The sequence below is a fragment of the Lithobates pipiens genome, unplaced genomic scaffold (genome assembly GCF_037356315.1).
Source record: "Lithobates pipiens isolate NorthernLeopardFrog02 unplaced genomic scaffold, aLitPip1_a1.2 Scaffold_10, whole genome shotgun sequence".
NCBI classification, from domain to species: Eukaryota; Metazoa; Chordata; class Amphibia; order Anura; family Ranidae; genus Lithobates; species Lithobates pipiens.
This window is the reverse complement of record NW_027507686.1, coordinates 99,460,387-99,487,704: the sequence shown is the minus strand read 5'-3', so window position 1 is coordinate 99,487,704 and position 27,318 is coordinate 99,460,387. Positions and strand designations below refer to the sequence as shown.

At 47.3% G+C, this 27,318-nt stretch overlaps 11 pseudogenes; 1 reads left to right on the top strand and 10 right to left on the bottom strand.

Moving 5' to 3' along the window:
• Positions 1 to 14,384: 14,384 nt before the first annotated feature.
• On the bottom strand, positions 14,385 to 14,503 carry LOC143952743 (5S ribosomal RNA; annotated as a pseudogene).
• Positions 14,504 to 15,066: 563 nt separating this feature from the next.
• Positions 15,067 to 15,185, bottom strand: LOC143946984 (5S ribosomal RNA; annotated as a pseudogene).
• A 107-nt stretch (positions 15,186 to 15,292) lies between these two features.
• LOC143949161 (5S ribosomal RNA) lies at positions 15,293 to 15,411 on the bottom strand (annotated as a pseudogene).
• A 557-nt stretch (positions 15,412 to 15,968) lies between these two features.
• LOC143947369 (5S ribosomal RNA) lies at positions 15,969 to 16,087 on the bottom strand (annotated as a pseudogene).
• A 792-nt stretch (positions 16,088 to 16,879) lies between these two features.
• LOC143949890 (5S ribosomal RNA) lies at positions 16,880 to 16,998 on the bottom strand (annotated as a pseudogene).
• Positions 16,999 to 17,106: 108 nt separating this feature from the next.
• Positions 17,107 to 17,225, bottom strand: LOC143955849 (5S ribosomal RNA; annotated as a pseudogene).
• A 334-nt stretch (positions 17,226 to 17,559) lies between these two features.
• On the bottom strand, positions 17,560 to 17,668 carry LOC143949393 (5S ribosomal RNA; annotated as a pseudogene).
• Positions 17,669 to 17,773: 105 nt separating this feature from the next.
• LOC143942693 (5S ribosomal RNA) lies at positions 17,774 to 17,892 on the bottom strand (annotated as a pseudogene).
• A 107-nt stretch (positions 17,893 to 17,999) lies between these two features.
• On the bottom strand, positions 18,000 to 18,118 carry LOC143953770 (5S ribosomal RNA; annotated as a pseudogene).
• A 334-nt stretch (positions 18,119 to 18,452) lies between these two features.
• Positions 18,453 to 18,571, bottom strand: LOC143951593 (5S ribosomal RNA; annotated as a pseudogene).
• Positions 18,572 to 22,372: 3,801 nt separating this feature from the next.
• On the top strand, positions 22,373 to 22,491 carry LOC143956911 (5S ribosomal RNA; annotated as a pseudogene).
• Positions 22,492 to 27,318: the final 4,827 nt, after the last annotated feature.

The window sequence follows — 27,318 nt, the reverse complement described above, 5'->3', positions numbered from 1 at the left end:
CGGCGGCGTCCCGTGTTTGTCTCCTGACTGTCTTCGGCGAAGTGCGCATGCGCGTGTGGCGTGCGTGCTGAGCCATGACGTCACGCGTGTTGCGGAGGAGATGACGACAGAGGTCGGGGCTTTACAGCCTTCCGGAACGCCGAGGGAGCCACACGTGGGCGGCTTACCCAGCGGCCCTCATGCCATATCTTTTGGGAGGAGGGGGGACAGGCGCCTGCGCAGAATGACCCTACTTGTTTACAATTAGGTATAAAAGACTGGACGTCTCCCAGCAATTCAGAACTACATGTTTGCCTGGATGGACGGTATTGCACCTATTATTTTCTGGCATTTGAGTCCCTACCCTTCCTGCGTAATAGCAGGTCGGTCCTAATAACAAACAATCGTCACAAACTCTAATACTTCAAAAGCTCTTACGTACTCACTCCGCATAAGGTAAATTCTATTGCTATTATGATGGCACTTCATATCACCACACACACCCCTTCATACTTGCGTCTTAGCATCCATCACTTTTTTATTTATTTTCAGCTTTTATTCACAGCATGCAAGTTTTGTTTTTTGTTTTGTTTCATTGTATCCATAGCATTCGCTGATGGTGCTTATTCACTCACACACATACACTTTTGCTATCCACACCTCACCATGCACTTTCACTGCTATGTTAACCATTTGTACACTTTTTTACTTTTATACTCTTTACACTATATCTTTTAATACTGATTAAATTATTATGTTTATGGGACATATACAATACAGTGCCAAATTATCAATTAATAACCCCCTTTCTTATCGTCAGTCCTTTTATTTATATACTTGTATACACTTAGAATCATTTATATTATAATGATACTCTGGTGAAACCGCTATGAGTTTACTAACTTTATATAATTACTTAATTTGATTACTATTGGGTATTAATTGCAGGCGCAGGTCCCTCCGCCCCTCCGGGGGCGTGAACAGTGTGGCTCCTTGTAAGTCCCCTGGGGTGTGCTTTCTCCCTTCCTGGGTAGACGGGGGCGAACATCGGAGACCTTTCGGATTCCGTAAATGGCTCTTAGAATCCTGGGTGATAGGAATACGTATTCCACCTCTGAGCGGTAAATATACCATCATTGGTTCACCCAATGGTATCTACATTGACATGTGTTTCTTAACTCTGAATTCATGTATTTTTTCAGATCCACCTGTCCCCCTGAAGAGACCTTATGTTGGTCGAAACGCGTCGGGGCTCTACTACTATATAATATCATAACAATTTGTAACTATACATGTCTGTTTTTATTGGATTGTGGAATATGTAATATACAATCTCTGAACCAGATGATATACTGTACTGTATTGAACTACACCATGACATTGGACATTTTTGAATAAATCAATTTCTTTCTATACAATTATGACAAAGATTTTTGACTTTGCTATTCCGCTGCTAAAAAGCCCCATCGGGGAAATCTTTTCTTTTTTGGTATAAAAAAATAACTAACCAACCAGCGTCACCTGTAACAGTTATATGGTGATCACTGGTGAAAGGGTTAACTAGGGGGCAATCAGGGGGCTTTATGCGGTAGTATATGGGGGTCACTGGCGCTATAAAAAGCTGCGGCGAACCTAAATACCTACCTGCCTAACTAGCATCACCTGTGACACTAATACAGCGATCAGAAAAACGATCGCTTATTAGGCTGGGTTCACACTGGAGCGATGCGGGAACGCCACGAATCCGCGGCGGGTTCCCGCATCGCATGCGTCCCGGCGGCAGTTCACACTGCCCTATGCGAACTGCTGGGAGTGTCAGTGAAATGTTAATGACACCCCCAGATCAGTTCGCATATCGCAGTGCGATCTGCAAACTCGGATCGCATGGTGTGAACACCCATGCGATCCGATTCTGCTGCGGACCAAAAAAAGGGTCCCGTGCGAGTTTGCGGCGGGTGCGGCGCGAATTCAGCCATACTATCTGTATGGCTGAACTCGAATCGCACAGAGATCGGATGTGATTTGCACTACAGTGCGGTGCGAATCACATCCGTTCTCATAAACCGCTGCAATGTGAACCCAGCCTTAGTGACACTGGCGACGGGGGGTGATCACGGGGTTAAACCTTTATTGGGGGGGTTAGGGGGGTACCCTAGAGCTAAAGGGGGCTAACCCTAACTGCCCTAACAGTTATTACAGTCACAAATAACACCAATGCAAAAAATAAAAAAATTAAAAAAAATGCTATTAGTGTCACTGTGACTGGGGGGGCAGGGGTGATTGGGGGGGGTGATCGGGGGGTGAAGGGGGGGTGTGAGTGTGCCTGGCATGTTCTACTGTGAAGTGTCGTGTTGGTGCAACTCACCGATCCTCTCTCCTCGATGCCGGAACGAAAAATACCGACACGGAGGAGAGATTACATCACTTCCTCTCCTGTGTTTACATTACAGGAGAGGAAGTGATGTCACGCCTCACTTCCATTCGTCAGGAGCGATCGAGAGGGGGTGGCCATGAATGAATGCAAAGTAGCAATAAGATGGTTTTGTATTATCCTAAAATATAAGAGTAATGCAATCATCTTTAGCTACCGACATGAACAGTTTTATTGCTATTCTGACATTTAGCTGGTATCACTTTGCATTAGGAAACGGAAAGTGTACTCATCTTCTATTTGTCAGTTATTTTTAAGCTACTGCAGCTAACGCTTCCGATCTCTCTACTGTTAACCGCAATACTTACTCTCTTGCATTAGTGGTCTGCTATGTATAATGTATAAAAATACCATGCTATGTTTTCTATTAATAAAAAGCAGTGAGACATGATTGATATGTAGTTGCATGTAGTTAATGCAATTATTTTACATTCATCCCAATGTCAACCGTCTCTCACTATTAATGTTCAGGGTTACTGATATCCTGACAATATGCTGATATCCAGTGGAAAAGGACAACAGTCAGTGTAAACCGTCTTCGTGCTTAACATAAGTTTCAGAAAATTAATGGAACGATTTAACTTCCATATCAATTCTACATCCTAATGTAAACCGGTTAAAATCTTAGCATTTACTGGTTTCAATTACTGATTTTACAGTAAGCTGATAATCAGTGGAAACGGACCGCGACATGGAACTGTCACATTTAGCAGATATCACAATCTCAAGATTAACTTACATTAAGAACAATTAACGATTTACACTTTGGAGTTTTAAAGCTAAGTCAATTTACTCTTAAATAATGTATACTCTTTAGATGCTTGGCTCACACTTTGCTGTATTAACTTTAACTGTGTTAACTGTATTAATGGTTACCTGTCAGTAACCAAAGGGGTTTGACATTTCATCTATCTCACATCTCTAATGCAATTCGTCTCAGCCAGTTATTATGCTTTCTCATCCTTAAGCTGTTATTTCGTGTTATACAGCAAAATCATCTATTCTCATTGCTGCATTGAGACTTTGCAACTCTCCCTTGAACAATTTAAAGGTTTAGTATTATCCTTTTTTATTTTGCCAAGTTTATTGCTATATGTCTAAATCCCGGTAAACCTCTGTAAGGTATACTGCTAATTTTAAGATATAAGCATCTTGTTGCTATCTTATAATCTGCACATATTAGCTGCAATGCTTACTCACTGCAATATTAAGCGAAATATAACCTGTCCTATTGGTCTGCAATGTATAATGTATAAAAATACAATGCTATGTATAATAATACAACCCATACTAATAAAAAAACTAAACTAATAATACAACTCTTTCAAAAGCAATATCGTCTCACTGAAATACACAATACTCTGTATTGTGAGTACACTCTGCCATTTTTAGAATAATGAGAATAATGATTCTAAATAATCTTTAATTCAACAAAAAGCAGTGTAAAACTCGCTATATGTAGAGAATAATAGCTCTTATATCTAACATCAATCGCAGCAACAAAAATAAGCATATGCATTTACAGGAATCAGCGCACAATCCTTGTGGGAGGTGTCACCCATTTATACAGAATTAACAAAAGAACAACATTGAAAGTGGCAAAATCGTAACTACCTTGTTTCATGATCAGCCAGATATTATCTCTTATATGTAACATCTCAAATGGGTGTCACCCATTTATACACAATTTATACAGAAGTAAAAAAATAACACCTTTGACAGTAGGTAAATCGTAACTACCTGTTTTTTATGATCTGCCAGATTGGGTGGTACTCAAGTTCAGCTTTAGCCAATATAACCACTTTTGAAGGAACTTCTCTCTAGTACCTCTATCTGTTGCCACCAGGTCCTCCATTCTATGAATCTCCACCATCTTTTTCAGCCAGACATCCACCCCAGGGGGCTCCTTCCGCTTCCAGTAGAAGAGGATGCAACTTTTTGCTGCCGTGACTAGGAGGGGTAAGATAGATTTCTGATAGGCCCTGCTCGGTATGGTATGGTGATGTAGGAGAAAGAACTCAGCTGACCGGGGCAGCACCCGATCCATGAACCTTTGCATTATGTTGTGTACCTCTGTCCAGAACATTGTAATAAACCGACAGGACCAAAAGATGTGTAGGATAGTGCCAGGCTCCTCTCCACATCTCCAACAGAGGTCCATGCACTGAGAATCCTGGTTGGAGTAATCTAGACCAGTGGCCATCAACCCTGTCCTCAGGGCCCACTAACGGGCCAGGTTTGCAAGATAACTGAGATACATCACAGGTGATATCATTTGCTGCTCAGTGATTGCAGTATTCTAGTCTGCATCTCTCCAAGGTAATACATAAAACCTGGCCTGTTAGTGGGCCCTGAGGACAGGGTTGATGACCACTGATCTAGACAATATCTTGTACTCCGATTCCTGCTGTTGGACACATGCCGAGGTCTTACTCGAGAAGAGGAACAGCCTGTCTCTCATATAACTGTATACTCAAGTCACATTCCCATTTGGCTATGTAGGGGCGTCTGTAACCTTCTGGGGTATTACGAAGGTTTGGTATGCCAGCAAGACCGTATGGTGGTTCGGCCCCTGCTCCGAGCACAAAAGTTCAAAGGACATCAGGGCCCTCCCGTAGGGGGATGGGGTGGGCTGTGATACCAAAAATTGAGCCAACTGGAGCTTCTGCCAGAATGTGAGGTTCGCAAAAAGGGGATCCTGCATGATGCTCTCCCTGGTCATCCACTTACCGTGGCTGATGAAGTGGCAAAGTTGAGATCTGCCTACCTCCTTTAGATTCTGGAAATTGGGGTCACTGAGACCCGGGCTAGAGGCCGGATTGGCAATCACTGGCATTAATGGAGAGGGGCTTGGTGCCACCCAGGGCTTGAGTCCTGCGGGCATGCATGGGAACGGCGTTCCCGTACTATTTCAACCACAGGAACGCCATTCCCATTAGGCGCCGCATTCAGCGTACTCCGCGGCCATCCGAGTGACTGGTTGCTATGCTAGGGCCGCTCTGCGTCTAGCAACCAGTCACATGACGTTGGCCGTACACGTGGGCACACACTGGCAGGAGTCAGTGGGCAGTGCGCATATGGCCCGGGCTACGGCTGAGCAGCTCCTCCAGAGCAGTCAGCCACAGACACACGGCTTGAATCCGGACTGTCCCTTCCCTCGCCTCTACCCAGTGCCAGAGAGTCCTGGCCTCTTGGGGCCAAAGCCGCTGCACTGCTGCCAGTTTACTTCTCTCCTGAGAAGGGAAGAGATTGCAGTCTGCAATACATACCCTGCAAATACTCTGCAATACATACCCTGCCAGTACTCAGCAATACCCTGCCAATACTCTGCAATACATACCCTGCCAATACTTTGCAATACCCTGCCAATACTTTTTATACCCTGCCAATACTCTGCAATGCATACCCTGCCAGTACTCTGCAATGCCCTGCCAATACTTTGCAATACCCTGCCAATACTCTGCAATACGTACCCTGCCAGTACTCTGCAATATCCTGCCAATACTCTGCAATACATACCCTGCCAATGCTCTGCAATACCTTGCCAATACTCTGCCATACATACCCTGCCAGTACTCTGCAATACATACCCTGCCAATACTCTGAAATACCCTGCCAATACTCTGCAATTCATACCCTGCCAGTACTCTGCAATACCCTGCCAGAGTCCTGGCCTCCTGGGTCCAAAGCCGCTGCACTGCTGCCAGTTTACTTCTCTCCTGAGAAGGGAAGAGAATACCAGGTTAGTGTGTTATTAGGTTGCAGTCTGCAATACATACCCTGCCAATACTCTGCAATACATACCCTGCCAGTACTCTGCAATACCCTGCCAATACTCTGCAATACCCTACCAATACTCTGCAATACATGCCCTGCCAGTACTCAGCAAAACACTGCAAATACTCTGCAATACCCTGCCTATACTCTACCATACATACCCTGTCAGTACTCTGCCGTACATACCCTGCCAATACTCTGCAATACCATGCCAATACTCTGCAATTCATACTCTGAAATACATACCCTGCCAGTACTCTGCCATACCCTGCCAATACTCTGAAATACCCTACCAATACTCTGCAATACATACCCTGCCAATACTCTGCAATACATACCCTGCCAATACTCTGCAATACCCTGCCAATACTCTGCAATACATACCCTGTCAATGCTCTGCAATACCCTGCCAATACTCTGCAATACATACCCTCTCAATACTCTGCAGTACTCACCCTGCCAATACTCTGCAATACATACCCTGCCAATACTCTGCAATACTTTCTCTGCCAATACTCTGCAATACATACCCTGCCAATACCCTGCAATACATACCCTGCCAATACTCTGCAGAACTCACCCTGCCAATACTCTGCAAAACATACCCTGCCAATACTCTGCAATACTTACTCTGCTAATACTCAGCAATACTTACGCTGCCAATACTCTGCAATACTTACTCTGCCAATACTCTGCAATACTTACTCTGCCAATACTGTGCACATAAATACCCTGCCAATACACTGCAATACATGCCCTGCCAATACTCTGCAGTACTCAGCCTGTCAATACTCTGCAATACTTACCCTGCCAATACTCTGCAATACATACCCTGCCAATACTTTGCAATACGCTGCCAATACTCTGCAATACCCTGCCAATACTTTGCAATGTATACCCTGCCAGTACTCTGCAATACCCTGTCAATACCCTGCAATACATACACTGCCAAGTACTCTGCAATACCCTGCCAATACTTTGCAATACTCTACCAATACTCTGCAATACATACCCTGCCAGTACTCTGCAATATCCTGCCAATACTCGGCAATACATACCCTGCCATTGCTCTGCAATACCCTGCCAATACTCTGCAATACCCTGCCAATACTCTGCCATACATACCCTGCCAGTACTCTGCAATACATACCCTGCCAATACTCTGAAATACCCTGCCAATACTCTGCAATTCATACCCTGCCAGTACTCTGCAATACCCTGCCAGAGTTCTGGCCTCCTAGGGCCAAAGCCGCTGCACTGCTGCCAGTTTATTCTCTCCTGAGAAGGGAAGAGAATACCAGGTTAGTGTGTTATTAAGTTGCAGTCTGCAATACATACCCTGCCAGTACTCTGCAATACCCTACCAATACTCTGCAATAAATACCCTGCCAGTACTCAGGAATACCCTGCCAATACTCTGCAATACCCTGCCAATGCTCTGCATACATACCCTGCCAGTACTCTGCAATACATACCCTGCCAATACTCTGCAATAACCTGCCAATACTCTGCAATTCATACTCTGCAATACATACCCTGCCAGAACTCTGCCATACCCTGCCAATACTCGGAAATACCCTACCAATACTCTGCAATACATACCCTGTCAATGCTCTGCAATACCCTGCCAATACTCTGCAATACATACCCTGCCAATGCTCTGCAATACCTTGCCAATACTCTGCCATACATACCCTGCCAGTACTCTGCAATACATACCCTGCCAATACTCTGAAATACCCTGCCAATACTGTGCAATTCATACCCTGCCAGTACTCTGCAATACCCTGCCAGAGTCCTGGCCTCCTGGGGCCAAAGCCGCTGCACTGCTGCCAGTTTACTTCTCTCCTGAGAAGGGAAGAGAATACCAGGTTAGTGTGTTATTAAGTTGCAGTCTGCAATACATACCCTGCCAATACTCTGCAATACATACCCTGCCAGTACTCTGCAATACCCTGCCAATACTCTGCAATACCCTACCAATACTCTGCAATACATGCCCTGCCAGTACTCAGCAAAACACTGCAAATACTCTGCAATACCCTGCCTATACTCTACCATACATACCCTGTCAGTACTCTGCCGTACATACCCTGCCAATACTCTGCAATACCATGCCAATACTCTGCAATTCATATTCTGAAATACATACCCTGCCAGTACTCTGCCATACCCTGCCAATACTCTGAAATACCCTACCAATACTCTGCAATACATACCCTGCCAATACTCTGCAATACATACCCTGCCAATACTCTGCAATACCCTGCCAATACTCTGCAATACATACCCTGTCAATGCTCTGCAATACCCTGCCAATACTCTGCAATACATACCCTGCCAATACTCTGCAGTACTCACCCTGCCAATACTCTGCAATACATACCCTGCCAATACCCTGCAATACATACCCTGCCAATACTCTGCAAAACATACCCTGCCAATACTCTGCAATACTTACTCTGCTAATACTCAGCAATACTTACGCTGCCAATACTCTGCAATACTTACTCTGCCAATACTCTGCAATACTTACTCTGCCAATACTGGGCACATAAATACCCTGCCAATACACTGCAATACATGCCCTGCCAATACTCTGCAGTACTCAGCCTGTCAATACTCTGCAATACTTACCCTGCCAATACTCTGCAATACATACCCTGCCAATACTTTGCAATACCCTGCCAATACTCTGCAATGTATACCCTGCCAGTACTCTGCAATACCCTGTCAATACCCTGCAATACATACCCTGCCAAGTACTCTGCAATACCCTGCCAATACTTTGCAATACTCTGCCAATACTCTGCAATACATACCCTGCCAGTACTCTGCAATACCCTGCCAATACTCTGCAATACATACCCTGCCATTGCTCTGCAATACCCTGCCAATACTCTGCAATACCCTGCCAATACTCTGCCATACATACCCTGCCAGTACTCTGCAATACATACCCTGCCAATACTTTGAAATACCCTGCCAATACTCTGCAATTCATACCCTGCCAGTACTCTGCAATACCCTGCCAGAGTTCTGGCCTCCTAGGGCCAAAGCCGCTGCACTGCTGCCAGTTTATTCTCTCCTGAGAAGGGAAGAGAATACCAGGTTAGTGTGTTATTAAGTTGCAGTCTGCAATACATACCCTGCCAGTACTCTGCAATACCCTACCAATACTCTGCATACATACCCTGCCAGTACTCTGCAATACATACCCTGCCAATACTCTGCAATAACCTGCCAATACTCTGCAATTCATACTCTGCAATACATACCCTGCCAGTACTCTGCCATACCCTGCCAATACTCGGAAATACCCTACCAATACTCTGCAATACATACCCTGTCAATGCTCTGCAATACCCTGCCAATACTCTGCAATACATACCCTGCCAGTACTCTGCAATACCCTGCCAATACTCTGCAATACATACCCTGCCAATGCTCTGCAATACCCTGCCAATACTCTGCAATACCCTGCCAATACTCTGCCATACATACCCTGTAAGTACTCTGCCATACATACCCTGCCAATACTCTGCAATACCCTGCCAATACTCTGCAATTCATACTCTGAAATACATACCTGCCAGTACTCTGCCATACCCTGCCAATACTCTGAAATACCCTACCAATACTCTGCAATACATACCCTGCCAATACTCTGCAACACATACCCTGCCAATACTCTGCAATACTTACTCTGTCAACAGTCTGCAATCCTTACCCTGCAATACCCAGCAGTGCCCTGCCAATAATCTGCAATACCCAGCAATAATCGGCAATACCCAGCAATAATCTGCAATACCCTGCCAATACTCTTCAATACCCTGCCAATGCTTATCTTGTCAATATTCTGCAATGCCCTACCAATACTTTCCCTGCCAATACTTACTCTGCCAATAACCAGCCATACCCATCCATGCTCAGCCAATATTACATTGGGGAGATGCAGGGCTCAAGTCCTGCGGGAACTCACGGGAACGGAGTTACTTTAATATTTCCCCAACAGGAACTCAGTTCCCATTAGCAGCCATGTCCTGCAAGACTTTGAAGTATGCGAGCTGTATGTCAGGTGCTACACCAACAGCTCGCAATAGTAAGTTCCGCACACCTGACCATTCAGGCATTGCCAGTAGGAGGCCCCATGACAGCTTCCACTTCAATCTGCCTGTCAATCACAGCTATCTGACGGGTAGATCAGGTCCCTGCTGCTAAGAGATTGTATTTAGTCAGAACTCTCGTGATGCGCTCCTCCCCGCTGGCCCCTCCTGATTTTCTGTCTCCTCATCCTCCCCCTCTTATCCTGCATACTTGCTCTGTGTGTCCCGCTGACTCTCCCCCTCCTCTATCTTCAGTGCCATATGATGAGAGAACCCAGAGGAGGAGCACAGCTATTCTGCTCACAGGACATGCAGGGAGAGAGGTGAGCTGAGGGAGGAACATCAGTTTGGGCTGGTAAGCTGAGCACAATACCTGGCAAAGTTTAATGCCAGGAGGGAAGTTTATGTGGAAATAGCTTAGGTTGGAATAGCAGCGAGTGTGTGTTGGAGCCCTGCAGAGTTTGCATCCCCCCAAGCTAACATACATCTCCTAAGCATTCTGTCCAGATAATGTGCAGTTAATTTATGACCTTTCCGTTTAACCCTTGTTATCCAAACTTTGTTCAATGAAAAGTGTAAACTCACCACATAAACACTCTATATACAAAATAAAATTCCCCAATAAAGATCAGAACACGATGTTCACATTTGCATGGAAGCACAATTGAATGAATGCTGATTATTCAGAGAATTACCGTATTTATGTTTATTGAGAATCGTTTTTTTATGTACTAACAGTTAAGCTTCATACACACAATACAAAAATTGGATAAAAAATACCACTTTGTGCATATGAGCGTATCATAATTATTTATTTTTTGGTGGGGGGAGTGGATCTTGGGTGGGAGTTCCCACACTTTTTTCCCCAGGACTTGACCCCTGGTGCCACCGAATGCTCTCAAACTGCTTTTTGGATTATCCGCCACGTTTCACCCACTGTGGGATGAAGTATAGCGCGACTTGGAAGATTCTGCTGACACCAGGGCAGTCCCTCCAAATCCACTCCTAAGAGGAGCCGGACTAATTGTTTAAGTGTTCCGTATCGGCCCCAATCTATGAATCTCGTCATATGACATGCCATATGGCACAAGTTTACATCAAGAAAAGCCATCCCTCCCCGCAGTTTTGTTAGACGTAGAATAGATTGCCTGAGTCTTGGTGGTTTTTGGGCCCAAATAAACGTAACTAACGCTCTATTCACCGCACGGAGATAGACGCTCGGTATTCTAATTGGGAGAGCCTGTAAGAAATATAATATTCTGGGCATGATGTTCATTTTGACAATACTACAGAAAACATAACCTTTTGCCAGGTTTGGAGATCTTTATTAATGTCTGTCAGAAGAGGGGGAAAGTTGAGAGGCAAGATGTCTCCATCTTGTTCGGCAGGTGGATACCTAAATATTTGATGCTGGACTTAGCCCAATTAAAGGAGAAGTTCGCCCTCAGTAAAGTTGCCAGAGAGGTCGGCAGAGAGACATTTAACGCCTCTGATTTCTGGTAGTTAACCTTAAAGAATGAAAGTTTGCCATACTTCTGCATTTCCGCCATTAAGTTTGGTAAGGATGTCAGAGGGTTGGTTAGGAAAAATAGAAAATCATCAGCAAAAGCCTCAATTTTAGGGGTCATAGTGGCGCTAAGATTGAGTCCCGTTATGTTAGGGTTGTCTCTGACAAGTCACAGGAGAGGTTCCAGGGTCAGGATAAAGATCAACGGCGACAGGGGAAAACCCTGCCTCGTTCCGTTGGATATCTTGAGCGAGGCCGACAATTGGCCATTAACTTCACTTGGGCTGAAGGATTGGAATAAATGGCCCCTAGCCAAGGCATCATCCGCTGGCCCAGACCCACCTGACATGGGGTCTCAAATAGAAAAGGCCAATTCACCTGATCAAATGCCTTCTCCGCATCTGTTGACAGGAGTAGCATCGGGGTTTTCTGTGTCTTGGCCGTGTGAATCAGGTTGATCGCCTTTGTGCTATTGTCCCTCGCCTCCCTCAAGGGCACCTGGAATAAGTGAACCAGAGAGGGGATCCACTCCGACAGGCACATTGAGAGAGCCTTGGTGAAGATCTTGAGATCCACGTTGAGGAGGGAGATAGGCCTATAGTTTTGGCAGTGAAGGGGGTCTTTGCCCTCTTTGGGAATCACCGTTATGAAGGCCCGTAGGGTATCGTCCGGAAGAGACCCACCCTCTCCGGCCTCGTTATAGGCAGCTAAAAAATACGGGCATAACAGGTCCCCGAAGATCTTGTAGTAGGGAAGCGAGTACCCGTCCGGGCCTGGGGCTTTACCACTGTGCATTTGGGAAATGGCACGAGTTACCTCTTCCCCCAAAAGGGGCGCCTCCATGGCTGTCAAGGCCTCCTCTGGCAGCTGAGGAAGGCCCGATTTCTGGATGTAATCCCGAAATGGCCTCTCATTCCAGGGACCTATCTCTTCCCAAGGATAGGGGTGGCAGGTTATACAGTGATCTATAATATTTATGAAACTCCTCCGCTATTTCCTCCGTGGCATAAACCTTAGAGTTTGCCTCCCCCAATATCTCCGGGATAAAGGCCCGCACCCTCTGGTTTCTCAGAGCCCTGGCCAGTATCGTACCACATTTGTTGCTGTGTTCATAAAAGGAGTGCTTGCATTTCGCAAGAATTGCTTTGGCCCTAAACAGTGCCAGAGCCCTCAATTGGTTTCTCAGGGAGGTGAGGTCTGCCAGTGTGTGTGTGGCTAACGATTGCTTGTGGGTGGCTTCCAGGGCCTTAATTTTGCTCAGAAGGTTGAGAGTTTGCTGTGATCTCTCCTTCTTCAGCCGTGCACCTTGAAGACCTTGAATGGTGCACTTATGAGCCTCACAAACCATCATGGGGGAGCTACCGGAGGCGGCATTTGAGGTAGAAAAAAAAACCCTCAGCTCTCTGGCGACCTCCTCCATGACCTAGCAAAAAATAGCAAGAAAGACTTGTCTTCTGTACATGCAAGCCTCTCTGTATAAACTAGCCAGTATTCTGTATACACTTATTCATCTTTTGTGTACACTAGCCTCACGGTATACCTTAGCCTTTGAGCATACACTAGCCTCTCTGTATACACTAGCCTTTCTTCTGTATACCCTAGCTTGTCTTTTATATGAACTAGCCTGACTACTGTATAACCTAGCTTCTCTGTATACCCCAGCCTCACTCTGTATACCGAGACTGTCTTCTGTATACACTAGCCTTTCTCTAGTCACCAGCCAGTCATTTATTTACACTAGCCAGTCATCTGGATACACTAGCCTCTCTTGATATACTAGCCTCTCTTTATACTCTTGGCTGTCTTCTATATACCCTAGCCTCTCGTTGTATACACTAGCCTCTCTCTATACCCAAGCCTGTTTTCTGTATACTCTATATTCTCTATATACTCCAGCCTCTCTGTATGCCCCAGTGAGTCTTCTGTATACACGTGCCTGTCATCATAATGCAATAGCCTGTCTTTTTTTTTTACACTAGTCTCTCGGTATACCCCAGGCTCTCTGTTTAACCCAGCCATTTTCTGTATACCATAGCAGCTCTATATTACCCAGCCTCTCTGTATACACTAGCCTCTCTGCATACCCCAGTCTCTCTGTATACACTAGCATTTATTTATACACTTGCCTCTATGTATACCAAAGCTTGTGTTCTATATACACTAGCCTCACTGTATACCCTAGCCTCTCTGTATACACTAGCCTCAGCCTGAATGATATTGGGCGCATTCAGGGTGATGTGGCTGTTGGCGATATTGCTAGCCACTCTCAACCCTCTTGACAAACGCCAAGATGGACACCTCCGCAAACAAGACGAAAAATAAAACAAGTCGTCGACGCCAACAACATATTAAAAAAAAGCCTACGGCACCTGATATTCCCAGGTGGTCTCCCATCCAGTTACTAACTAGGCCCAACATTGCTTAGCATCCGAGATCAGATGAGATTGGGCTCATTCAGGGTGATGTGGAAGTAGGGGATCTTGCTGGCCACTCTCAACCCTCTTGACAAACACCAAGATGGTCACCTCAGCAAAAAAGCTGAAAAATAAAACAGGTTGTAGACGCCAAAAACATATTTAAAAAAAGCCTACGGCAGATGATATTCCCAGGCGGTCTCCCATCTAGGTACTAACCAGTCCCAACCCTTTTTAGCATCTGAGATCAGACGAGATCAGGTGCATTTAGGGTGATGTGGCCATAGGCAATCTTTCTGGCCACTCTCAACCCTCTTGACAAACGCCAAGATGGTAACCTCAGCAAACAAGCAGAAAAATAAAACAGGTTGTAGACACCAATAACATATTAAAAAAAGCCTGCGGTACAAGGTTTTTCCAGGCGGTTTCCCATTCCAGGTACTAACCAGACCTGACCCTGCTTAGCATCCGAGATCAGACGAAATTTGGATGCGATAAGGGTGATATGGCCATAGGAAATCTTGCTGGCTACTCTCAATCCTCTTGACAAACGCCAAGATGGTTAACTCGGCAAACAAGCAGAAAAATAAAACAGGTCGTCGACGCCAACAACATATTAAAAAAGCCTACGGCACCTGGTACTCCCAGGTGGACTTCCATCCAGGTACTAAGCAGACCCGACCCTGCTTAGCATCCGAGATCAGACAAGATAGGGCGCATTAATATATTGATATGGCCGTAGGCAATCTTGCTGGTTACTCTCAACCCTCTTGACAAACGCCAAGATGGTCACCTCGACAAACAAGCATAAAAATAAAACAGGTCGTCAACGCCAACAACATATTAAAAAAAAGCCTACGGCACCTGGTATTCCCAGGCAGTCTCCGATCCAGGTACTAACCAGGCCCGACCTTGCTTAGCTTCCGAAATCAGATGAGATCAGGTGCATTTAGGGTGTTGTGGCCATAGGCGATCTTGCTGGCCACTCTCATCCCTCTTGACAAACGCCAAGATGGTCAGCTCGGCAAGCAAGCAGAAAAATAAAACAGGTCATCGACGCCAACAATATATTTAAAAAAGCCTGCAGCACCAGGTTTTTCCAGGCGGTTTCCCATCCAGGTACTTATCAGGCCCGACCCTGCTCAGCATTCGAGATCAGACAAGATCGGGCACATTCAGGGTGATGTGGCCATAGGTGATCTTGCTGGCCACTCTCAATCTTCTTGACAAATGCCAAGATGGTCACCTCAGCAAACAAGCAGAGAAATAAAACAGGTCGTCGACGCCAACAACATATTAAAAAAAAGTCTGCGGCACCAGGTATTCACAGGTCGTTTCCCATCCAGGTACTTACCAGGCCGGACCCTGCTCAGCTTCCGAGTTCAGATGAGATCAGGCACATTTAGGGTGTTGTGGCCATAGGCAATCTTTGTGGCCACTCTCAACTGTCTTGAGAAATGCCAAGACGGTCAACTCGGCAAACAACAGAAAAAAAAACAGGTCGTCGACGCCAACAACATGTTAAAAAAAGCCTACGGCACCTTGTATTCCCAGGTGGTCTTCCATCCAGGTACTAAGCAGACCCGACCCTGCTTAGCATCCGAGATCAGACAAGTTGGGGCGCATTCAGGGTGAAAAGGCCATAGGGGATCTTCCTGGCCACTCTCAACCCTCTTGACAAACGCCAAGATGGTCACCTCGGCAAACAAGCATAGAAATAAAACAGGTCGTCGACGCCAACAACATATTAAAAAAGCCTGCGGCACCTAGTATTCCCTGGCGGTCTCCCATCCAGGTACTAACCAGGGCGGACCCTGCTCAGCTTCTGAGATCAGATGAGATCAGGCACATTTAGGGTGTTGTGGCCATAGGCAATCTTTGTGGCCACTCTCAACCCTCTTGACAAACGCCAAAGATGGTCTCCTTGGCAAAAAACTGAAAAAAACAACAGGTCGTCGACGCCAAACAATATATAAAAAAAAAAGCCTGCGGCACAAGGTTTTTCCAGGCGGTTTCCCATCCAGGTACTTACCAGGCACGACCCTGCTCAGCATCCGAGATCAGACGAGGTTGGGCACATTTAGGGGGATGTGGCCGTAGGTGATCTTGCTGGCCCCTCTCAACCTTCTTGACAAATGCCAAGATGGTCACCTCAGCAAACAAGCAGAAAAATAAAACAGGTCGTCGACGCCAACAACATATTAAAAAAAGTCTGCGGCACCAGGTATTCACAGGCGGTTTCCCATCCAAGTACTAACCAGGCGCGACACTGCTTATAATCTGAGATCAGACAAGATCAGGGGCATTTAGGGTTTTGTGGCCATAGGCAATCTTGGTGGCCACTCTCAACCCTCTTGACAAACGCCAAGATGGTCTCCTCGGCAAACAAGCAGAAAAATAAAACAGGTCGTCGACGCCAACAACATATTAAAAAAAATTCTGCGGCACCAGGTATTCAAAGGCGGTTTCCCATCCAGGTACTAACCAGGCACGACCCTGGTTAGCATCAGAGATCAGACAAGATCAGGCGCATTTAGGGTGTTGTGACCATAGGCAATCTTGGTGGCCACTCTCAACCCTCTTGACAAACGCCAAGATGGTCTCCTCGGCAAACAAGCAGAAAAAAACAACAGGTCGTCGACGCCAAACAATATATTAAAATATAAGCCTGCGGCACCAGGTTTTTCCAGGCGGTTTCCCATCCAGGTACTTACCAGGCCCGACCCTGCTCAGCATTCGCTATCAGATGAGATCAGGCGCATTCAGGGTGATGTGGCCATAGGCGATCTTGCTGGCCACTCTCAACCTTCTTGACAAATGCCAAGATGGTCACCTCGGCAAACAAGCAGAAAAATAAAACAGGTCGTCGAAGCTAACAACATATTAAAAAAAAGCCTACGGCACCTGATATTCCCAGGCGGTCTCCCATCCAGGTACTAACCAGGCCTGACCCTGCTTACTATCCGAGATCAGGCGAGATGGGGCACATTCAGGGTGATGTGGCCATAGGCGATCTTGCTGGCCACTCTCAACCCTCTTGACAAATGCCAAGATGGTCACCTCGGCAAACAAGCAGAAAAATAAGACAGGTTGTTGACGACAACAACATATTAAAAAAAAGCCTGCCGCCCCTGGTATTCCCAGGCGGTCTCCCTTCCCGACACTAACCAGGCCCGACTCTAGTTAGCATCCGAGATCAGTCAACATCGGGTCAATTCAGGGTGATGTGGCTGTAGGTGATCTTGCTAGCCACTCTCAACCCTCTTGACAAACGCCAAGATGGTCACCTTGGCAAACAAGTGGAAAAATAAAACAGGTCGTCAACGATATCAACATGTTAAAAATAGCCTGCGGCACCAGGTATTCCCAAGCGGTTTCCCATCCAGGTACTAACCAGGCACGACCCTGCTCAGCATCCGAGATCAGGCGCATTCAGGGTGATGTGGCCGTAGGCGATCTTGGTGGCCACTCTCAACCCTCATGACAAATGCCAAGATGGTAAACTCGGCAAAAACAGGAAAACAAAACAGGTCGTCGACGCCAACAACATGTTGAAAAAAGCCTACGGCACCTGGTACTGCCAAGCGGTCTTCCATCCAGATACTAACCAGGCCCAACCCTAATTAGCATCCGAGATCAGACAAGATGGGGTGCATTCAGGGTGATGTGGCCGTAGGCGATCTTGCTGGCTACTCTCAACCCTCTTGACAAACGCCAAGATGGTCTCCTCGGCAAACAAGCAGAAAAATAAAACAGGTTGTCGACGCCAACAATATATAAAAAAAAGCCTGCGGCACCAGGTTTTTCCAGGCTGTCTCCCATCCAGGTACTTCCCAGGCCCAGCCCTGCTCAGCATTCGAGGTCAGACAAGATCGGGCACATTCAGGGTGATGTGGCCATAGGTGATCTTGCTGGCCACTCTCAACCTTTTTGACAAATGCCAAGATGGTCAACTCGGCAAACAAGCAGAAAAATAAAACAGGTCGTCGATGCCAACAACATATTAAAAAAAAGCCTACAGGACCTGATATTCCCAGGCGGTCTCCCATCCAGGTACTAACCAGGCCCAACCCTGCTTAGCATCTGACAACAGACGAAATTAGGCGCATTCAGAGTGATGTGGCCAGAGGTGATCTTGAGGGCCACTCTCAACCCTCTTGACAAACACCAAGATGGCCAACTCGGCATACAAGCAGAAAAATAAAACAGGTCGTCGACGCCATCAACATATTAAAAAAAGTCTACGGCACCTGGTACTCCCAGGCAGTCTTCCATCCAGGTACTAACCAGGGCCGACCCTGCTTAGCATCTGAGATCAGATGAGATTGGGCGCCTTCAGGGTGATGGGGCTGTAGGCAATCTTGCCGGCCACTCTCAACCCTTTTGACAAACGCCAAGATGGTCACCTTGGGAACAAGCTGAAAGAAATAGGTCAACGGCAACAACATAAAAAGAAGACTACGGCATCTGGAAATCCCAGGCGGTCTCCCATCCAGGTACTAAACTGGTCCCAACCCTAGCCTCTGAGATCAGATGAGATTGGGCTCTTTCAGGGTGATGTGGCCGTAGGAGATTTCCTAGGAGAGTCAACGCCAACAACATAAGAAGAAGTACCTAGTATTCCCAGTTGGTCTCCCATCCGGGTATTAACAAGGCCCGACCCTGTTTAGTCTCTGAGATCAGATGAGATCTGGTGCTTTCAGGGTTATGTGGCCATAGGCAAGCTCTTCAGGCACTCTCAACCCTCTTGACAAACACCAAGATGGTCACCTTGGTAAACAAACAAAACAAAAACAAGTCAACGCCAACAACATGAAAAGAAGCCTACGGCAACTAGTATTCCCAGGTGGTCTCCAATCCAGGTACTAGCAAGGCCCAACCCTGGTTAGCCTCTGAGATCAGAGGAGATCGGGCGCTTTCAGGGTTATGTGCCCATAGGCAATCTCTTTGGGCACTCTCAACCCTCTTGACAAATGCCAAGATAGTCACCTTGAGATACAAGCAAAAAAAACAGGTCAATGTCAACAACATAAAAAGAAGAATACGGCACCTGGTATTCCAACGCCATCTCCTATCCAGGTACTAACTAGGCCCAACCCTTCTTAGCCTCAGAGATGACAAGAGATAGGGCTCTTTCAGGGTGTTGCTGTTGTAAGCGATCTCTTTGGGCACTCTCAACCCTCTTGACAAATGCCAAGATAGTCACCTTGGGAAACAAGCGAAAAAAACAAAAACGAATCAACGCCAACAACATAAAAAGAAGCCTACAATAACTGGTATTATACATCAAAATAAACCATGTACTCTTTTGCTCTGTTTTGCATATTTGTAATTCTCCACATCAACTGTCACATTGGTATAACCACTGACGACACACCATCCTGACTTATTTTGCTTTATTTACTATTAGAAATACTATCTCAAAATCCGGTTAAATCTTTTCACTTCGATGAGGTCTACCGCTAATTGTACGGTAATGCAAAATGTTCACAAAACCATCCATTTGCTACCAGACATGCTGCACATACTAAGAGTAATGTAAATATCGCTCGCTAACGATGTAAACAGTTTTATTGCTTTTCTGACATTAACCGAGTATCCCTGACATTACCTGAGTATCTCTCTGCACTAGGATTGTAATAATAATAATAATAGGATTTTGTAATGCAAAGATCAACTAGTCTAATTTAAGCTTTCTCAATGGTACCGGTATATCCTTTAAATTTAGACTAACGCAACTATTTTCGGCCATTCTCAAGCTAAGCTTTCAATCTCTTACCGTTGAACAGCCATACTTCCTCCCTGCAATATTAAGCCATTTAAATGTCCTAATGGTACAACTCTCTCAAAAGCATATATATCTCTGGGCTACAAGCTGGACCTTCAGGAGATTCCACCTTCTCGCTTTCTAAGGTCAAGGATTCCCCAGGGACCCAGTAAAGCAAAGACCGCTATTTCTGGCCTTAGATCACTTACTATCAAAGGGGGTGATAGTAGAAGTGGACCCAAAAGAACAGGGTTCAGGGTTTTACTCTCATCTCTTCACTGTTCCAAAGCCAAATGGAAGTGTCAGACCTATCCTGGATCTGAAGGATCTGAACTGGTTTTTACGCATCCGGTCCTTCCGAATGCAGTCAATTCGCACTGTGGTCTCCTCCTTGCAAGGGGGAGAGTTTATGGCATCAATAGACATCAAGGATGCATATCTCCATGTGCCAATTTTTCCCGCACACCAAAAGTATCTAAGGTTCGCGGTAGAGCGGTGCCATTTTCAATTTGTGACCTCGCCTTTCGGGCTCGCAACGGCCCCTCGAGTCTTCACAAAGATTCTGGACCCTCTCTTGCCAAACCTAAGAGCTCAGGGTATAGCCGTCATGGCTTATCTAGATGATTTGCTTCTCATAGAGAAAACAGTAGCGCTCCTGAACCACAGTGTTACCAGAACGCTAGAACACCTGGAACGCCTAGGTTGGATTATAAACCTAGAAAAGTCGTCCCTACAGCCTGCTACCAGGTTGGAATACCTGGGTATGGTTATCGACACCGCTCAGGGCAAGGTGTTTCTACCAAGGCCAAAAGCCTTGGCCATTGGGGATCTGGTGCGCCTAATTCTGAGCCACCAGCAGTTGTGCCTAGAAGAATGACCCAAATTCTGAGAGACTGTGGGCTTTCGGGGCAAGTCCTTTCTACTCTGGTCAATGCCAGAAAGCTGGCCTCCAGGCTTATTTACTACAAAATCTGGAGGGCATATGTTTCCTGGTGTGAACTCAGGGAATAGCATCCTAGAAAGTATGTCATTAGCAGGATCTTGGCCTTCCTCCAGTCAGGCCTAGAAATTAATTTGGCCGTAAGCACTATCAAGGTGCAGATTTCGGCCTTGTCAGTGTTTTTTCAGAAGCCACTTGCATCGCATTCTCTGGTGCAGGCTTTCATTCAGGGGGCTATGCGGATAAGGCCGCCAGTCAAACCTCCGGTATGCCCATTGGTTCTGAATTTGGTTCGCTCAGCTTTGCAGGGGCAACCTTTTGAACCTTTGCATCAGGCTTCGTTAGTTCTTTTGACTAAAAAATTGGTTTTCTTGGTAGCCATATCCACGGCTAGAAGAGTGTCAGAACTAGCAGCTCTCTCCAGCAAAGAGCCGTATCTAATTATTCATAAGGACCGGGTGGTAATGCGTCCCAACAGGTCCTTTCTGCCTAAGGTGGTTTCAGGATTCCATTTGAATCAAGATGTAATCCTACCATCCTTTTTTCCAGACCCACAGTCCGCAGAAGAAGAATCTTTGCACACTTTGGATGTGGTAAGGGCAATCAGTATCTATCTTCATTGCTTATTTATTTTGCTGGAAGGCCCTAGGAAGGGTGAGGCGGCATCAAAATCCACTCTCTCAAGGTGGATTAGACAGATTATTTCTCAGGCCCATAGTGTTAAAGGGAAGATCCCTCCTTTTCAAGTGAAAGTGCACTCAACTAGGGCTGTAAGTGCTTCTTGGGCAGTGCATCACCAGGCCTCCCTGGTTCAGATCTGTAAGGCTGCAACTTGGTCATCAGTCCACACATTCACCAGATTCTATCAGGTGGATGTCAGAGGGCAAGAGGATATCGCCTTTGGGCGCAGTGTACTGCAGGCTGCAGTTTAGGTCCTCCGGTCCTTGGCGGTCTATATATTATGATCTGTGTTTCCCTCCCCTCAATCTGAGCATTGCTTTGGGACATCCCACTATGTAATGAAGCTCCTGTGTCCCGTGATGTATGATCAAGAAAATAGGATTTTTATATACAGCTTACCTGTAAAATCCTTTTCTTGAGAGTACATCACGGGACACAGGGCTCCCGCCCCTAATGGGTTTTGTGTGGTTTCCTATTGCTTTGCTACAAAACTGAGGTGCCTCCCATATGGGAGGGGTTATATAGGGGAGGAATTCGCCTTAATTGGGGGTTAACCAGTGTCCAATCACCAGAGGTGCCTATATAACCCACTATGTAATGAAGCTCCTGTGTCCCGTGATGTACTCTCAAGAAAAGGATTTTACAGGTAAGCTGTATATAAAAATCCTATTTTTTATGTTGTTGGCGTTGACCTGCTTTTTTTTTTCGCTTGTTTCCCAAGATGACCATCTTGGCGTTTGTCAAGAGGGTTGAGAGTTCCCAAAGAAAGTGCCTACGGCCAAATCACCCTGAAAGTGCCCGATCTTGTCTGATCTCGGAGGCTAAGCATTGTCGGGCCTGATTAGTAACTGGATGGGAAACCGACTGGGAATACCAGGTGCCGTAGGCTTTTTTTTATCAGAAAGGTTTTTTTATTGTTTTTTAACAAGGTGATAACAAAGCAAGACAATATCAGCACAGCAGTTATGCAAAATAAGATCGTAAGGCACATAAATATCACATCCTAGGTACCCGAGAGGGTATCAAATCATGAATCCCAACAGCCAATAACATCCAATCCTAACAGCCCTCCACTCCCAATAAGGGACGACAGGTTCTCCTGGTTGCATCTAATAGGGCACGAGTACTATCTACCCCGGGGGGGGGGGCATACAATTAACATTACTGAAAGGAGCCTACCGATACAGAAGGGACGGCACCCAGGGGTCAAACCCAACCCCACAACCTAATAACCGCTATGAGGGGGGGGGAGGGGGAAGGGGGAGAGTCCACCTCCGGCACAGGGTAAACCAGGCATTATGGAAGGAGCGGAACCGCACGAGGCCCACCCCGCCTAAGCAGGGTCAGCCGCATGCGTCAATCCAGTTTGACCAGATTTTGTCATATTTTTTCGGACAGTTTCTACTTTCATATGTAATACGGTACAATGGCAGGACATTGTTGATCGTTTTCCGCCAGATCGCTGCAGACGGCGGATCCGCCTGCTTCCATCTGAGTAGTATCTCCCTCCTGGCATAAAATAACGCGTACGTCAGGCATAGCTTGACGTAGCGGTCACCCTCTATGCCATCTAGACGACTAAGCAAAAATGTCAGGGGATCCAGTGGTATCGGCATCCCACAGACCTCTCCAAGAGTATCCGCCACCTCGCTCCAGAACTGGCGCAACCGTGGGCATGACCAGACCATATGAAAAAACGTCCCCTCCACCGAGTCGCACCTAGTACAGTTGGGGCTGAGACCCGGGTAAATGTTCGCAATCCTCTGAGGGGTAAAATAGGCCCTATGAATAAATTTTAGTTGTATAAAACGGTCCCTGGCCGCAATCATAGAGGGGATGTAGGTGAGCAGGCACTCCTCCCACTCCTCCACATCCAGAGAGGGAATATCCCCCTGCCATTTAAGTCTGGACCTGCAAGTCGTGATGTCATGGACAACCGTCAGGTGAAGATACAGGGAGGAGAGAGGTTTCTCCAGGCCCGCCGAAATCAGCAGGCTCTCAATGGGGTCAGTCTCCAGCACAGGGCAGGAAGGGAATTGAGCTCTAAGGGCATGGTGAAGCTGCCAGTATCTAAAAACTAACGTCCCCGGCAGATGGTAGGTCTGTCGCAGTTCCCGGAACGTAGCTATCTCTCCCCGCGGCATCACCTGTCGGAGCTTCACGATCCCCCTCTTAGCCCAGGCCGCCGGGTCAGGGACCATGAGCAGATGGGGCAGCGAGGGGTTAGCCCAGAGAGGAGTGTGAGGAGAGACGCAGCCCTGCTTTAGAACAGCCGCCCTGGAAGCCTTCCATACCCGGAGCACAGTCGCCATAGGCCCAGTCACCCCAGGGCCGGCCTTTTCCCCCCTATAAGGGAGGTTAGACAGCGCCGCATAAGATCCGAGATGGGCGGCCTCCAGGGTAACCGCCGGGTTTTGACGGGGCTGCGAGAACCACCATCGGACCGTGACCAGGACCGCCGCCCAATAGTACACTAAGAAATTAGGGAGAGCCAGACCTCCCCTTGACAGCGGGAGATAAAGCACCTTCTTTGCCACCCGAGGGGGCCTCCCCACCCAGATAAAGGCCAACACCACACTATCAAGTTTGTGAAAAAAGGATCGAGGAATGGGAGTTGGGGTCTGCCTAAAATAATACAAAAATTTGGGTAAGTAAATCATTTTCAGAAGATTACCTCTACCCAGAGGTGAGAGGGGGAGATTCCTCCAGGCGACACACTTCTGCTGGAGCTGGGTGAGCAGTGGGTGTACATTCCTATCTAGATAGCCCGACAAATCTGCCCCGACCCGCACACCCAGATAGGTAAACTCTTCCACCCACTCCAGTGGAGTGCCCGTGTCCTCTCGGGGGAGAGGTCGGCCCAGCGGAAACAAAACTGATTTATTCCAGTTTATGCGGATGCCCGAGTGTCTGCCAAATCTGTCAAAGATCTCCAGAGCCGCTCGCAGTGAGTCCCCAGCATCTGCCAGATACAGTAGGGAGTCATCGGCGTACATGGAGATCTTGTCTTCCACCACCCCTACCCGTATTCCCTTAACCGAGTCATCTGCTCTAAGAAGGATAGCGAGGGGCTCCAGAGCCAGGGCGAACAAAGCTGGGGAGAGCGGGCAACCCTGTCGCGTGCCCCTCCCCAGCCGGAACGCCTCCGACAGGAGCCCATTTGTCCGGACACGAGCCCCGGGTCGCTCATAGAGCATCCGGAGCCAAGCACAGATCTCAGGACCGAATCCGAACCTAGATAGGACCTCCCAAAGGAAGCCCCACTCGACCGAGTCGAAAGCCTTCTCAGCGTGAGGCCACCACTCCCGATTCTCCAGACGAAGCCAGCGCAATATGCGTGTGGAGCCGTCGGATGTTTATGTCCGTACCCCTACCCGGCATAAACCCTGTTTGGTCTGAGTGCACCAAGGCTGTGATAACAGAGTTGATCCTCATGGCCAACACTTTAGACAGGATCTTAGCGTCCACATTTAGGAGGGAAATAGGACGGTATGAGGGGCACAGGGTAGGGTCCTTCCCTGGCTTATGGATGACTACAATGACCACCTCATGCATGGAGTCCGGGAGGGTACCGTCAAGTCTGGCTCTAGTCAGTAGGGTCTGGAATCTCGGGGCTAGTTGTTCCGCGTACAATTTATAGAATTCTACCGGGAGGCCGTCCGGCCCCGGCGTCTTACCCGCCTGCATGGACTTCAGCGCTCTAAGTATTTCCTCAGTTGATATAGGGGCATCTAGGGCCTTAGTGTACGTGGGAGTGAGAGTCGGGATGTCAATCCCCTGGAGGTACTCCTCCAGCTCCACCAGGTCATAGGTCGCACGGGAGCTATAGAGTTGCTGATAGTAGGAGACAAATTCCCAATTGATGTCTACTGGGAGGGTCAAAATTGAGCCGTCGGCCGCTCTAATCTGACTGATATTCCCTCCCACCGATTGTTCCCTAGAGAGCCAGGCCAAGAGGCGTCCAGTCCGCTCCCCTTGTTCAAATATCCTCTGGGTTTGATAGAGCAGTCGTTTCTGTGTCATCTGCGTCCGCAGAAGGAGTATATCCCGCAACACCGACTGCAAGCTATCATGATGGTGCGGTTCTGGGGCTCGAACATAGAGCGCCTCCCGCCTGGCTGCCTCTGCCTCCAACTTCGTAAGCTCTGCCCTACGCTCTCTCCTGACCCCTGCTATGATAGCTTGGTATTGTCCTCTCGAGTATGCTTTAAAAGCATCCCACACAGAGGAAGCGGAGGCCGAGTCGACATTAGATCTCCAATACGTGGCCAACGCCTCCCCAAACCTCGGCTCGACCCCTTCGTCCGTGATCCAATATCTGGAGAGGCGCCATAGTCTGTCCGAAGGAGCTAGGGATAGGTCCAGGTCAATGAGGAGTGGGGCGTGGTCTGAGATACCTCGGGGAAGAATCAGGATATCCCGGACTTTGGGAAGAACAGGGGCACCCGCATAAATCAGGTCGATTCGGGAAAACGTTCTATGTGAGGCAGAATGACATGTATAGGCTCTGGTCTGGGGATGTCGCCATCTCCAGACGTCAACCAGGCCATAGGTCTCAGCCCATTCTGCCAGGCCCTGGCAGCTCACTCCCGTAATAAGAAGCCGATCCAGGCCTGCATCAGGGACAAGGTTAAAATCGCCCAACAACAAAACCCGGTCAGTGGAGAACTCTGCTATTTTGCCATTAACCTGGTTCAGTACCTGTAAGGAGGCCGGAGGTGGGAGATATAGGCCCGCAATCACCCAGGGTTGATTATAAAGTAAAGCATGCATCACAATATACCTACCCCCCGGGTCAAGGGCCAGATCGAGTAACTTGAACGGGAGGGACTTCACCACCAATATACTAACCCCTCTCGAAAATGTAGAGTGGGTCGCATGGTAGTGGTGACCCACCCAGGGTTTCTTAAGGCTGAACGTTTTTCTGCCCACTAGGTGAGTCTCCTGGAACACGCAGATGTGCGGGTGATAAGATTTAATAAACTGGAAAACCAAGGAGCATTTAACGGGAGAATTTAAACCTCTCGTGTTCCAGGAGAGGACCTTAAGAGAAGCCATCAATAAGGACGAGAAATAGTATGAGATGGGAGAGTGGGGTACCCACCTCCTCATCCAAGCACCCAGACCCGGAAGGGCATGCAAAGGACCAAACCATACATGTCACTAGGTCAATGAGACTCAGCAGTGATACTGTCAAGCATAACCAAATCACCAAACATAAAAATAATAATGGTAACAAAAACAAAAACAGGGGGTCTGCAACGGCAGACCAACACAACCCCACCCCGCCCATCCCCCAACTCAGTAGGAGGGCTTTCCTTCCCAAAACTACGGTGGATAAATATCCACCCGTGAAGGCTGCGTGGAAGAGGAGCCTTGCCTCCTGCTACAAGTGTTATGGAAAAAACAGAACAACTGCAGTCCAGCAAGGATATGAGGTGTAGATCTCCCGGAGCCCCGGGGGCACATACTTCAGGTCCAAGTAAAAAGGAAAAACAAAACCCACTTCAAGATCCACGTTCCATTCCCCTCCATAGGAAAAGGTCCCCCAGCCACGGAGTAATAGGAGACAGCACCCCCAAATGATGTCACGTGTCTAAATCCCCATCAGTCGAAGAGGTCCTGTCCCATCCCATGTAAGGGAGGGGGAGAAAATCCGTTCGGCAGGGCCACCCGGATGCACATAGGATGAGAAGGCAGCCATGGGAGAGTCCCG